The sequence below is a fragment of the Bos indicus x Bos taurus genome, chromosome 2, assembly GCF_003369695.1.
Source record: "Bos indicus x Bos taurus breed Angus x Brahman F1 hybrid chromosome 2, Bos_hybrid_MaternalHap_v2.0, whole genome shotgun sequence".
Lineage (NCBI taxonomy): Eukaryota > Metazoa > Chordata > Mammalia > Artiodactyla > Bovidae > Bos > Bos indicus x Bos taurus.
In genome coordinates, this window is record NC_040077.1 from 17,425,439 (window position 1) to 17,438,036 (window position 12,598).

General features: G+C 39.5%; 1 long non-coding RNA gene across 1 annotated transcript in view; it reads right to left on the bottom strand.

Annotated features, from left to right (window-relative positions):
* Positions 1-8,307: 8,307 nt before the first annotated feature.
* Positions 8,308-12,598, bottom strand: part of LOC113901694 — a 31,531-nt gene continuing 27,240 nt past the window's right edge. The window contains exon 2 of the long non-coding RNA XR_003513507.1: positions 8,308-8,734. This is a non-coding gene — a long non-coding RNA (uncharacterized LOC113901694). The remainder of the gene's footprint in view (positions 8,735-12,598) is intronic.

Genomic DNA, 12,598 nt, shown 5'->3' on the forward strand with positions numbered 1-12,598 from the left:
GAAAGTGAAGCTGCTCAGTCATGTCCGACTCTTTGCGATGCCATGGACTGTAATCTACCAGCCTCCTCTGTCCATGGGAAGGCAAGAGTACTGGAGTGGGTTGCCGTTTCCTTCTCCAGGGGATCTTCCCGACCCAGGGATCAAACCTGAGTCTCCTGCATTGCAGGCAGACGCTTTACCATCTGAGCCACCAGGGAAGCCCTAAGTGCCCATTTATATTGCTAAGCACATAGCTATATTGCAAGACCCCTCTGAGCCTTCAATAGTCCATGATAGATTGTGCACCTCAAAAAGAGTTTTAGGAGGCAACAACTTCCCAAACTTAATCTCTACTGAGGTGACCTATTTCAATCTCCTGGAACACTGGTTTGGAGAATGAATCTAAAAAGAAACATGTAGTCATTCAGACATTTTTCCCCAAAAAGTCAAGCATGCCATGAGAACAAATGAAAACTTTCTTTGATACCTTGCAGACAGAAATTTTGGGACACTGGTTCTAGGAAATTGTGGAATAACTTTATAATATCCAAAGAGCATATAAAAATTAAAACAGAAGAAGGGAACTCAGGTTTCCGTAATAAAGTAGTTCATTTTTTTCCATTTGTTAAATTGAATTTTAAACCTCAGAAAGATCTTAAAATAACACATTTAGCCAATTGTCTGATTTTACAGATGAGAAAATTGAGGCCCAGATCAGTAAAGTGGTTTGTCCAGGATTATTCAGTTAGTTAGAACTCTATAGTGTGGGATGAGAGCTTGGTTCTAATTGCACTCATTCCATGTTCTCTTCGTCTGATAACTCCCACACAACAGGTCAGTTTTTGTTTTGTTTTGTTTTTTAATTAAAACACATAAAGAGAAAAGTTAAAATTCTTCCTTTCAGTTCAGGTCAGTTCAGTCACTCAGTCATGTCTGACTCTTTGTGACCCCATGGACTGCAGCACACCAGGCTTCCCTGTCCATTACCAACTCCCAGAGCTTGCTCAAACTCATGTCCACTGAGTCAGTGATGCCATCCAACCATCTCATCCTCTATCATCCCCTTCTCCTGCCTTCAATCTTTCCCAGCATCAGGGTCTTTTCCAAGGAGTCAGTTCTTGAATAAGGTGGCCAAAGTATTGGAGTTTCAGCTTCAGCATCAGTCCTTCCAATGAGTATTCAAGACTGATTTCCTTTGGGATTGACTGGTCAGATCTCCTTTTCAGTCCAAGAGACTCTCAAGAGTCTTCTCCAACACCACAGTTCAAAAGCATCAATTCTTCAGTGCTCAGCTTTCTTTATAGTTCAACTCTCACATCTGCACATGACTACTATAAAAAGCAAAATTTTGACTATACAGACCTTTGTTGGCAAAGTAATGTCTCTGCTTTTTAATATGCTGTCTAGGTTGGTCATAGCTTTTCTTCCAAGGAGCGAGCATCTTTTAATTTTATGGCTTTAGTCACCATCTGCAGTGATTTTGGAGCTCAAGAAAATAAAATTTGTGACTGTTCCCATTATTTCCCCATCTATTTGCCATAAAGTGATGGGACCAGATGCCATGATCTTAGTTTTTTGAATGTTAAGTTTTAAACTAGCTTTTTCACTCTCCTCTTTCACTTTCATCAAAGATGCTTTCTTTACTCAGTCCTTTATTCCACAGCTCTCTCCAGAGTTAATAGTTTTGTTGCTTTTTTATTTTGTGCCCAGGTTTCTGTACTTCTCTAATTTATCCAAAAGTATATTGTTCATCTGTAAATTTATTCAGTAAACATTCAGTGAGCACACACTCAAGGACCATATTTCTTGCATTGTGAGAAGTAAAGAGAGATTTTCTAGAAGGGACAAAACCTTAACTGAATCTCTTTGAGGGCAGATAGGTGTAAGGTAGATAGTGGATGGTTGTTCTGAGAGCAGCACAGCTAAAGCAGGGAAAGTGTGTAGTGTGTCTGCTGATAGGAGCGTAGCAGGGAAATAAGTTTGGACACACAGAGAAACACCAGATCATGGAAGGCCTTGTATCCAATGCTAATGATCTGGATCTCACATGTTAGAAAGATCCAGCTGGCAGCAATGAAGAGAAAGGATTAGAGTGAAAGAAGGCAAGAGGCTATGGCAGGGGTCCAAGGAAAAAGTGATGAGGGCCTGAAATATGACATGCAAGTAAGAATAGAAAGAGAGCCTCTCCTCTCAAGAGAATGAATGTGGCCTGGAACTAGGAGACGAAAGTGCAAACGGAGAGTGGATTGGGGTGCAGCTTGTCTTGGAGATGGCTATTGGACTAGATGATGTGGGAAGTATGTAGACCCAGAGAAGGGGGAGCTGAAGATAACTTACAGTGCTGGCTTAAGCATCGAAGTAGAATGGCCCTGATCTGAGTTACAGAAATAGGAGACAAGCAGGATTAGGAGGAAATGTTTGGACATGTTAAGTAAGACACTTAAGAGTGTGGCAAGTTGACAATTGGATATATGTATGTTGGATGCAGAGGAGAGGTTTGGCCTAGAGATATTAATCTGGAAATCCTAAGCATATAGTATAGGTACTGTGTTTAAGCTTATTAAATGGATGAGATTCTTTCCAGAGAACATGCACCGAAAAAAGGATAAGTTCAAGATACAGAATATGGAGGGCAGGAAAAATAGGAGACACCAACCGAGGAGACCTAAGAATGAGCCAAGAGATGACAGTGATGTGGGATGAGAGCTGAAAGGTCTGTGGATGTATAAACTAAAAAGCTCTGGAATTGAGGTATAAGCAGGTAAAGAAAACAGATTTAGAAAGTGCAGGAGAAAGGTACAATTCTGGAGTTGGCTGGGAAATAGGGAAAGATTCAAAGTGGTAGGGTCACTCATAAAGTTGACTTTATGTGTCAACTTTATGTGTGGGCAGGAAATTGAGGAATTTTTCCCCCTGAAAATTGTATTTTTTCCTCTACAAAATAGAAGCAAGTTTATTTTCTGAAACAAAGAGGGGGTATTGTACTTGAGAGGATTTAACTAGACTAGGGAAGAGTTACAGATAAATGTCGTGGGGAAAGAATGAGGGAGTCATCCAGAGTGGTCTCATGGAATGACTGGCGTGCACCATTACTGGTCCAGCTAAAATGGAACTCCAAGACGCTAAGGGGGCACTGATTCATTCTTTTTATTTATTTATTCATTTGTTTATTTGGCTGTAGGGTCTTAGCTGCAGCACATGGGATCCTCCCTGGGGCTAATGGGTTTCTTTCCAGTTGTGGCACACAGGCTCAGTTGCCCCACAGCATATGGGATCTTCCCAGACCAGGGATCGGACCTGTGTCTCCTGCATTGAAAAGTGGATTCTTATTGGTTCATTCTTTTCAAATGTATAAGAGACAAACATTGACATTTAAGAAAAGAGCTCATTTTTATAGAGAACTGATGAGCTTCTGGACTAGTCTTCCTTTGGGTTAATTACCCACATCACAGGTAAGCCTGGACAATAGAGGCAAGCAATCATAACTCAAAACAGCACTATTTACTTGATACTCCTGTTACCTGAACTGTGGTCTGAGTGCAGAGCAGGAAGTATGTAGACTAAATCCTGTGAACTTGGAGATCAAAGTTAGCCAAGGGTCATAATCTCAGGATAATATATTTCATTGGATTGTGACATTATCTGATCAGATGATTGATATTTTTACTTTCCTTGTTGAATACTATAAACCTAAAAGTTAATCATGTGAAAATTATTTTCTGATAAGAAGGCTTGTTTTGTTTTTTCAGCTGTAACTAGACTCTAAAATATAAAATGGAAACATTAAAGAATGTATTAAAGCTTTTAGACGTGATTACATTTGTGGGGCAATTAAAGCAATGAAGAATAAGAAAGTCCACTTAAGGGGGAAACTTGAGACTAAATGAAAGAAATTTTCAAATAAGGCATTAATTATACTCCCATTAAAATCAGAATCTATTGTTTATTATTAATTTAAATAAACAATGTATATATAGATGTACTGCTGCTGCTGCTGCTGCTAAGTCACTTCAGTCGTGTCCGACTCTGTGCGACCCCATAGACGGCAGCCCACCAGGCTCCCCCGTCCCTGGGATTCTCCAGGCAAGAACACTGGAGTGGGTTGCCATTTCCTTCTCCAATGCATGAAAGTGAAAAGTGAAAGTGAAGTTGCTCAGTCGTGTCTGACTCTTAGCAACCTCATGGACTGCAGCCTACCAGGCTCCTCCGTCCATGGGATTTTCCAGGTAAGAGTACAGAGTGGGGTGCCATCGCCTTCTCCTATATAGATGTACATCCTACTGCAACTGGCCGCTCATCTCAACTTTTTTAAGATCCCCAAAGTTGCAGTAGGATATAGATGTACTGCAACTTTGGGGATCTTAAAAAAGTTGAGATGAGCGGCCAGTTGCTTATGGGGCTGTAACACAGTGGCTTGAAAATCAATATTCATCTAAAAGACTGTATAAGATAGCAGTTATGAGAACAGGCTGTGGGGTCAGATTGCCTGGGTTCACATTCTCATTTCTAGAACAAGAACCTTGAACAAGTTATTTAATTTCTTTGTCATTCTGTTTTCTAATCTGTAAAATGTAATTTAAATAGCATATATCTCATTGGGTTTTATGGAAATTAAATAAGATAACCCATGATACTTTGTAAGTACTCGATAAATGCTAGAATAAACTTTTGAATTTTTTTCCAATTTCTGGACTAAACAATATAGATATTCTTATGGGATAGGAGATACATTTTCAAACAGATAAAATTTTAGAACATACATTGTTTATAAAAAAAATACACTGTCAGCTATCAATGAGAGGCAAAAATCCTGTTTCATTTAGTCATTCAATATTCAACAAATATTTATTGACTAGCTATTATGAATCAAATATATTCCAAATGTTTGGCACAGAGGAGAAATCAGAGAATAACAACAACAAAAACAAACAAAAAAAACCCCAAATACCCCTGTTGTTATGGAGCTTAAATTCTATCAGGGAGAAATAGGAAATAAAAAATGAACACAGTAAATGAGTAATTTTAGAGTGTGTTGGAAGGTGATTAATATTATTAAAGTAAAAAAAATGTAGGGTATAGGGGATTATGAGTGGGGATTGGAAGGTTGAGAACGGACAGGGAACAAAGGAAAGTTGTGATTTCAAGTAGGATCATTGTGATTAAAAAATGGGCAGAGGAACTGAATATTTTTCCAAAGCAGACACACAAACAGCAAGCAGACATGAGAAGTTGCTCAGCATCATTAATCATCAAGGAAATGCAAATTAAGACCACAGTAAGATACTGCCTCGCACTTATCAGAAGGACTATCATCAAAAAGACAGGAGATATATGTTGAAAGGATGTGGAGAAAAGGAAAGCTTCATGCAGTATTGGTGGGGTTGCAAGTTGGTGCATCCACTATACGGAAAACAGTGTGGAGGGTCCCTGAAAGATTAAAAATAGAACTGCCATATGATCTAGCAATTTTACTTCTGGGCATTTACCCCCCAAAGCACCAAAAACACTAATACTAAAAGATATTTGCACTTCAGCACATATATGCAGCATCATTATAATAGCCAACCCAAGTGTCCATCCATAGGTGAATGGATAGAGAAGATGTGGAGCACACTTGCACACACACACACACACACACACACAGGAATATTACTCAGCTATAAAAAATGAAATTTGCTGTTTGGGACGATACCGATGAATCTAGAGGGTACTAGGTTAAGGAAAATAAGTCAGATAGAGAAAGACAAATATTGCATGATCTTACTTATAAGTGGAATCTAAAAACAAAACAGATAAACCAAAATGAAAATAGACTCATAGAGAGAACAAATAGGTGGTTGCCAGAAGAGAGGGAAATTGGAGAGTGGGCAAAGTAGGTGAAGGAGATTAAGGTGTACAAACTTCCAGTTACATAGTAAATAACTCATGGGGATGTAATATAAACATAAGTAATGTGTATGGTCTAAACTTACTACAGTGATCATTTCGTAAAGTGTGTGTGCATTCTCAGTCACCTCAGTCGTGTCTGACTCTTTGCGATCGCATGGACTGTAGCCCACCAGGATCCTCTGTCCATGGAATTTCCCAGGCAAGAATACTGGAGTGGGTTGCCATTTCCTTCTCCAGGGGGTCTTCCTGACCCAGGGATCAAATCTGGGTCTCCTGTGGCTCCTGCATTGGCAGGCAGATTCTTTACCACTGAGCCACTAGGAAACTCCATTTCATAATGATTGTATGCAAATGTCAAATCATTATGGAGTATACCTGAAACTAAATAATATCAAATATCCACTTTATTCAATTTTTAAGATACCAAAAACTAAGCTCTATATAGCTTTTAAAAAAAATTAAATAATCAGAGTATGTCTTATTGAAATGGTAACATTAAAAAGAAAAAAAAAAAACAAACCATGAGAAAGTGACCCTTGGGGATTATATAGATTGCTAGCAGTGCCAAAACAAAGTACCACAGACTAAGCCCCTCAAACTACAGAAATTTATTTTCTCACAATTCAGGAGGTTAGAAGTCCAAGATCAAAGTGTCTGCAGAGTTGTTTTTTCTTGGCCTCTCTGCTCGGCTTATAGATGGCCATGTTCTCCCCACGCTCTGACACGGCCTTCAAACTGCATGCCTGTGTCCAAATGTCCTCTCATCGGTGGATTAGGGTCCACCTTATTTGCCTCATTTTAACTTAATTACATCTTTAAAGGTCCTATCCCCAGTCACATTTTGAGGTACTTTAGGGGACTAGGAGGCTTCCCAGGTGGCGCTAGTAGTAAAGAACCCACTTGCCAATGCAGGAGACCTAAGAGAGGCGGGTTCAATCCCGGGGTTGGGAAGATCCCCTGGAGGAGGGCATGGAAACCTACTCCAGTATTCTTGCCTGGAGAATCCCTTGGGCAGACGAGCCTGGAGGGCTACAGTCCAGAGGGTCGCACCGAGTCAGACATGACTGAAGCGGCTTAGCATGCACGCATGCACAGGGCCTTAGAACTTAACACATGAATTTGAGAGAGACACAAATTCAGTCCATAGGAGGGATATTCCACGAAGGAAACAGCTAGTTCAAAGGCTCTAAAGTAGGGATTTACAAGAGGTCCTCGAGGAACAGCAGGGACAAGCATGGAGTGGAATGGGTGAGGGTGAGGGAAAGGCAGCTTGGGTGGGGCATTGCACACCATTTTAAGATCTTTGTGTGTTACTCTGAGTGAAATGGAAAATCATGACCGCACTTTCAGTGAGATAGTGACACATGTACTTTATTTTTTTAATTAATTTATTTTTAAATTGAAGGATAATTGCTTTACAGAATTTTGTTGTTTTCTGTTGCACCTCAACATGAATCAGCCATAGGTATACATATATCCCCTCCCTTTTGAACCTCCCTCCCATTTCCCTCCCCATCCCACCCCTCTAGGTTGATACAGAGCCCCTGTGTGAGTTTCCTGAGTCATACAGCAAATTCCCGTTGGCTATCTATTTTACATATGGTAATGTAAGTTTTCATGTTACTCTTTCCATATATCTCATCCTCTCCTCCCCTCTCCCCATGTCCATAAGCATATTCTCTATGTCTGTTTGACACATTTACTTTATATTCCAAGTCACCGGCTGCTGTGTTGAAAACAGACCATCAGGAATAAGAGGAGAAGGGTGACCAGCTGAAAGCCTCCACCATGAGCCAAAAGAGAGATGATGAGGCTCAGAGCAGGAGTACAGCAGTACGGATGGTGGAGAATGTCAGGATGCATTTTGATATTTGTAAATTCATTTATCAAGCTCTCATTGAGTGTCTTCTATTTGTCATGGCTGCCAATGGGGCAGAAATGGTCAGAAATGTGTCTAGAAAGATTCATAGGAAAAAATGAGGTATGAAAGGAAAAACTGAATTGTCTTCTTCAAAGAGAAGGAAATAAGAGACAGAAACACTTATAGTAAAATGGAAAATCATTAAGTGGTTATTAAAAAGGTCTTTTAATTAAATGTCTATTTTATTCAATATCAAGAAATTTGTGTATAAGATGGTGGAGAATGCCATCCCAGTTCCTTTAAGAGCTCTGTTCCATCTATTTTCCCTTACCTTGTCTCTACATTCCATGAAAATAAGACTTGACCTTTCCCCTTTTCATAATCCAGACATCTGGTTGCAGCATGTGGGGCATTTTTAAGGCACGAGAAGGGGAAGCGCTGATGTGAAACAAAGGGCAAGATGAAAAGGAGGGAAGAATGGGCGGGAGGAAAGAAACAAGGGAGGTTTGGTGAAGGGGGTGGGCAAGCAAGACTCATCCCGCCCTCACACCAGGGTCCACAAACAAGCAAGCAAACACTGACTTCAGATTGCATTTAATCAGGAACTAAACGGAAAGGGACGTAGCTGTTACAATCAGGGTTAACAACTACCACACTTTAAAAGTATAATGTATTAATTTGCTAGGACAGCCGTTACAAAGTACCACAGACTATATAGTTAAACAAGAGAAATTCATTTTCTCTCAGTTCTGGAGGCTGGAAGTCTTAAGATCAAGATGCTGGCCAGGCTGACTTCCAGGCTTTGCTCTTTGGCTTGCAAGTGACTGTCTTAGTGGGTTCTCATGTGGTGTTTCCTTTGACTCATGCATCTTTCGTGGCCTTCTGTGTGTCAAAACTGCCTCTTCTTATGAAGACACAATTCAATCCGTGACAATACTTAGGCAATTTCATTTAATATTTAAAAAATTCTTCATATATTCCTTTAATCCATGTTGGAGTTTAAAACTTTAAAAAGAATGCAGAGAATGAGATGGTTAGATAACATCACCAACCCAGTGGACATGAATTTGAACAAGCTCCCGGAGATAGTGAAGGACAGAGGAGCCTAGCGTGCTGCAGTCCGTGGTGTTGCTAAGGGCTGGACACGATAGCGACTGAACAACACCAGCAAAGCTTATTAATTAAATATACCGTAAAATAGTCTTTAGTAGAGTTGCAACAAATACACAATAAACATTATTTGAACTTACTACCTTTTCATCACTAGGAAACAAAAGTTTGATTAGCAAAATGAGCCTGATTCAGGCCATGTGTTATAACTATAGGTTTTTCAAGTAAAGTACTTAGGTTAATTAATACCTTCTATTATTCCCATAGAAAAGAAATGCAAAAAAGCAAAATGGCTGTCTGGGGAGGCCTTACAAATAGCTGTGAAAACAAGAGAAGCGAAAAGCAAAGGAGAAAAGGAAAGATATAAACATCTGAATGCAGAGTTCCAAATAATAGCAAGAAGAGATAAGAAAGCCTTCCTCAGCAATCAATGCAAAGAAATAGAGGAAAACAACAGAATGGGAAAGACTAGGGATCTCTTCAAGAAAATCAGAGATACCAAAGGAACATTTCATGCAAAGATGAGCTCGATAAAGGACAGAAATTGTATGGACCTAACAGAAGCAGAAGATATTAAGAAGAGATGGCAAGAATACACAGAAGAACTGTACAAAAAAGATCTTCATGACCCAGATAATCACGATGGTGTGATCACTGACCTAGAGCCAGACATCCTGGAATGTGAAGTCAAGTGGGCCTTAGAAAGCATCACTACGAACAAAGCTAGTGGAGATGATGGAATTCCAGTTGAGCTATTCCAAATCCTGAAAGATGATGCTGTGAAAATGCTGCACTCAATATGCCAGCAAATTTGGAAAACTCAGCAGTGGCCTCAGGACTGGAAAAGGTCAGTTTTCATTCCAATCCCAAAGAAAGGCAATGCCAAAGAATGCTCAAACTACCGCACAATTGCACTCATCTCACATGCTAGTAAAGTAATGCTCAAAATTCTCCAAGCCAGGCTTCAGCAATATGTGAACCGTGAACTTCATGACGTTCAAGCTGGCTTTAGAAAAGGCAGAGGAACCAGAGATCAAATTGCCAACATCCGCTGGATCATGGAAAAAGCAAGAGAGTTCCAGAAAAACATCTATTTCTGCTTTCTTGACTATGCCAAAGCCTTTGACTGTGTGGATCACAATAAACTGTGGAAAATTCTGAAAGAGAACACCTGATCTGCCTCTTGAGAAATTTGTATGCAGGTCAGGAAGCAACAGTTAGAACTGGACATGGAACAACAGACTGGTTCCAAATAGGAAAAGGAGTACGTCAAGGCTGTATATTGTCACCCTGTTTATTTAACTTATATGCAGAGTACATCATGAGAAACGCTGAACTGGAAGAAACACAAGCTGGAATCAAGATTGCCGGGAGAAATATCAATAACCTCAGATATGCAGATGACACCACCCTTATGGCAGAAAGTGAAGAGGAACTCAAAAGCCTCTTGATGAAAGTGAAAGAGGAGAGTGAAAAAGTTGGCTTAAAGCTCAACATTCAGAAAACTAAGATCATGGCATCTGGTCCCACCACTTCATGGGAAATAGATGGGGAAACAGTGGAAACAGTGTCAGACTTTATTTCTGGGGGCTCCAAAATCACTACAGATGGTGACTGCAGCCATGAATTTAAAAGACGTTTACTCCTTGGAAGGAAAGTTATGACCAACCTAGATAGCATATTCAAAAGCAGAGACATTACTTTGCCAACAAAAGTTCGTCTAGTCAAGGCTATGGTTTTTCCTGTGGTCATGTATGGATGTGAGAGTTGGACTGTGAAGAAGGCTGAGCACCGAAGAATTGATGCTTTTGAACTGTGGTGTTGGAGAAGACTCTTGAGAGTCCCTTGGACTGCAAGGAGATCCAACCAGTCCATTCTGAAGGAGATCAGCCCTGGGATTTCTTTGGAGGAAATGATGCTAAAGCTGAAACTCCAGTACTTTGGCCACGTCATGCGAAGAGTTGACTCATTGGAAAAGACTGATGCTGGGAGGGATTGGGGGCAGGAGGAGAAGGGGACGACAGAGGATGAGATGGCTGGATGGCATCACTGACTTGATGGACGTGAGTCTCAGTGAACTCGGGGAGTTGGTGATGGACAGGGAGGCCTGGCATGCTTCGATTCATGAGGTCGCAAAGAGTCGGACACGATTGAGCAACTGATCTGATCTGATTGTTCTGTAAACAGAATAAAGATACAGAATATACTTTAAATCCACAATATTGTATGTGAACACAGGTATAAATCATGGGAAACTAAATGCATAAATAATTCCTATCATGATACAGTGTGTTCAGTTAGATCTTATTTATTATGTGGTCTTAAGACAAAATGTTTCAGAAATAAAATTAAAAGAGAATTTTCTACATATTTGGTTTTAAAAATTCTTCACAGGTTGAGAATAATAATTATGTCTATATCAAAGATAGGCTGATAAACTAATTTGGAAGGATCTTAATTCTTTACTAAAACCAAAAGTAAAAAAAAAAAAAAAGCTCATTTAAAGTACTGTGTGAAACCAATTCATATTTCTTATCATATTTCACTTTTTTGTGGAGCAGAAGAAACTATAATTTGGGCTAAGTTCTTAGGAATAGAAGTCAAAACATTTATTACATTTTATGGAAATAGAAATGTGTGTTTGAGTATCTATTATATTTACTAAAATTTTTTCTTTCAAGTACAAATAAATATTTATCTCTCCAAAAGGTACTGTTAATTTTCCTCTGCCCTTCTCTTTGAAGAAACCTATGGCTCACTGCAAAATCTGATGCTTTGACTTTGGAATTTCAGTCTCATAGCTATCCTGTGTCGGAGAAGGCAATGGCACCCCACTCCAGTACTCTTGCCTGGAAAATCCCATGGATGGAGGAGCCTGGTAGGCTGCAGTCCATGGGGTCGCTAAGGGTTGGACACGACTGAGCAGCTTCACTTTCACTTTTCACTTTCATGCATTGGAGAAGGAAATGGCAACCCACTCCAGTGTTCTTGCCTGGAGAATCCCAGGGATGGTGGAGCCTGGTGGGCTGCTGTCTATGGGGTTGCACAGAGTCAGACACGACTGAAGCGACTTAGCAGCAGCAGCAACTATCCTGTGTGCTTGTTTGATATTTGGCAAAACTAATAGAATTATGTAAAGTTTAAAAAAAAATAAATAAACACTTGTTTATAAAGATGTGTTTGGCTGCTACCATATGTTAACTTCACAGTGGGCAAAGCTGTCAGTCAGTTAGACTGCCCTATTTTTTTCCAGTCTATTTTTTCAAGTTGCAAATTCTAAATAAGTAGTCTGTTAAATTATTTCACATAATTTAAAAATAGCATGTCATTACCATCAACCACGAAGTAGAATGATTTAATTTTATATCCCTTCTCCATTCACTTACTGAAGAAATGATTCTGTGATCAATTTGACCTTTCACCAGCATAATTGCCAAGTAATTAACAATGATAAATGATTACCATCTAAATTTTAAGTAATCATTAAAGGATGGCATACACTTGGTACAAGCCAGGAACTGTTTTCTACAAAATATTAGAAACACTTATTTCACCCATTCAGTGCATACTTTTGAAATGTCTATTATGTGCCAAAATTGTCCTCAAGTTTATTTTCCTAAGCTAAATGATAGAAATAAGTGATATATTAGAAGGTATTAAGTGGTACAGAAAATAATAAAAGTTGGAAAGGGGAACTTGGAATATGTATGTGAGATTTAGAGGGTACAATTATAAGTAGGATGTTCAGAAAAGATGAGT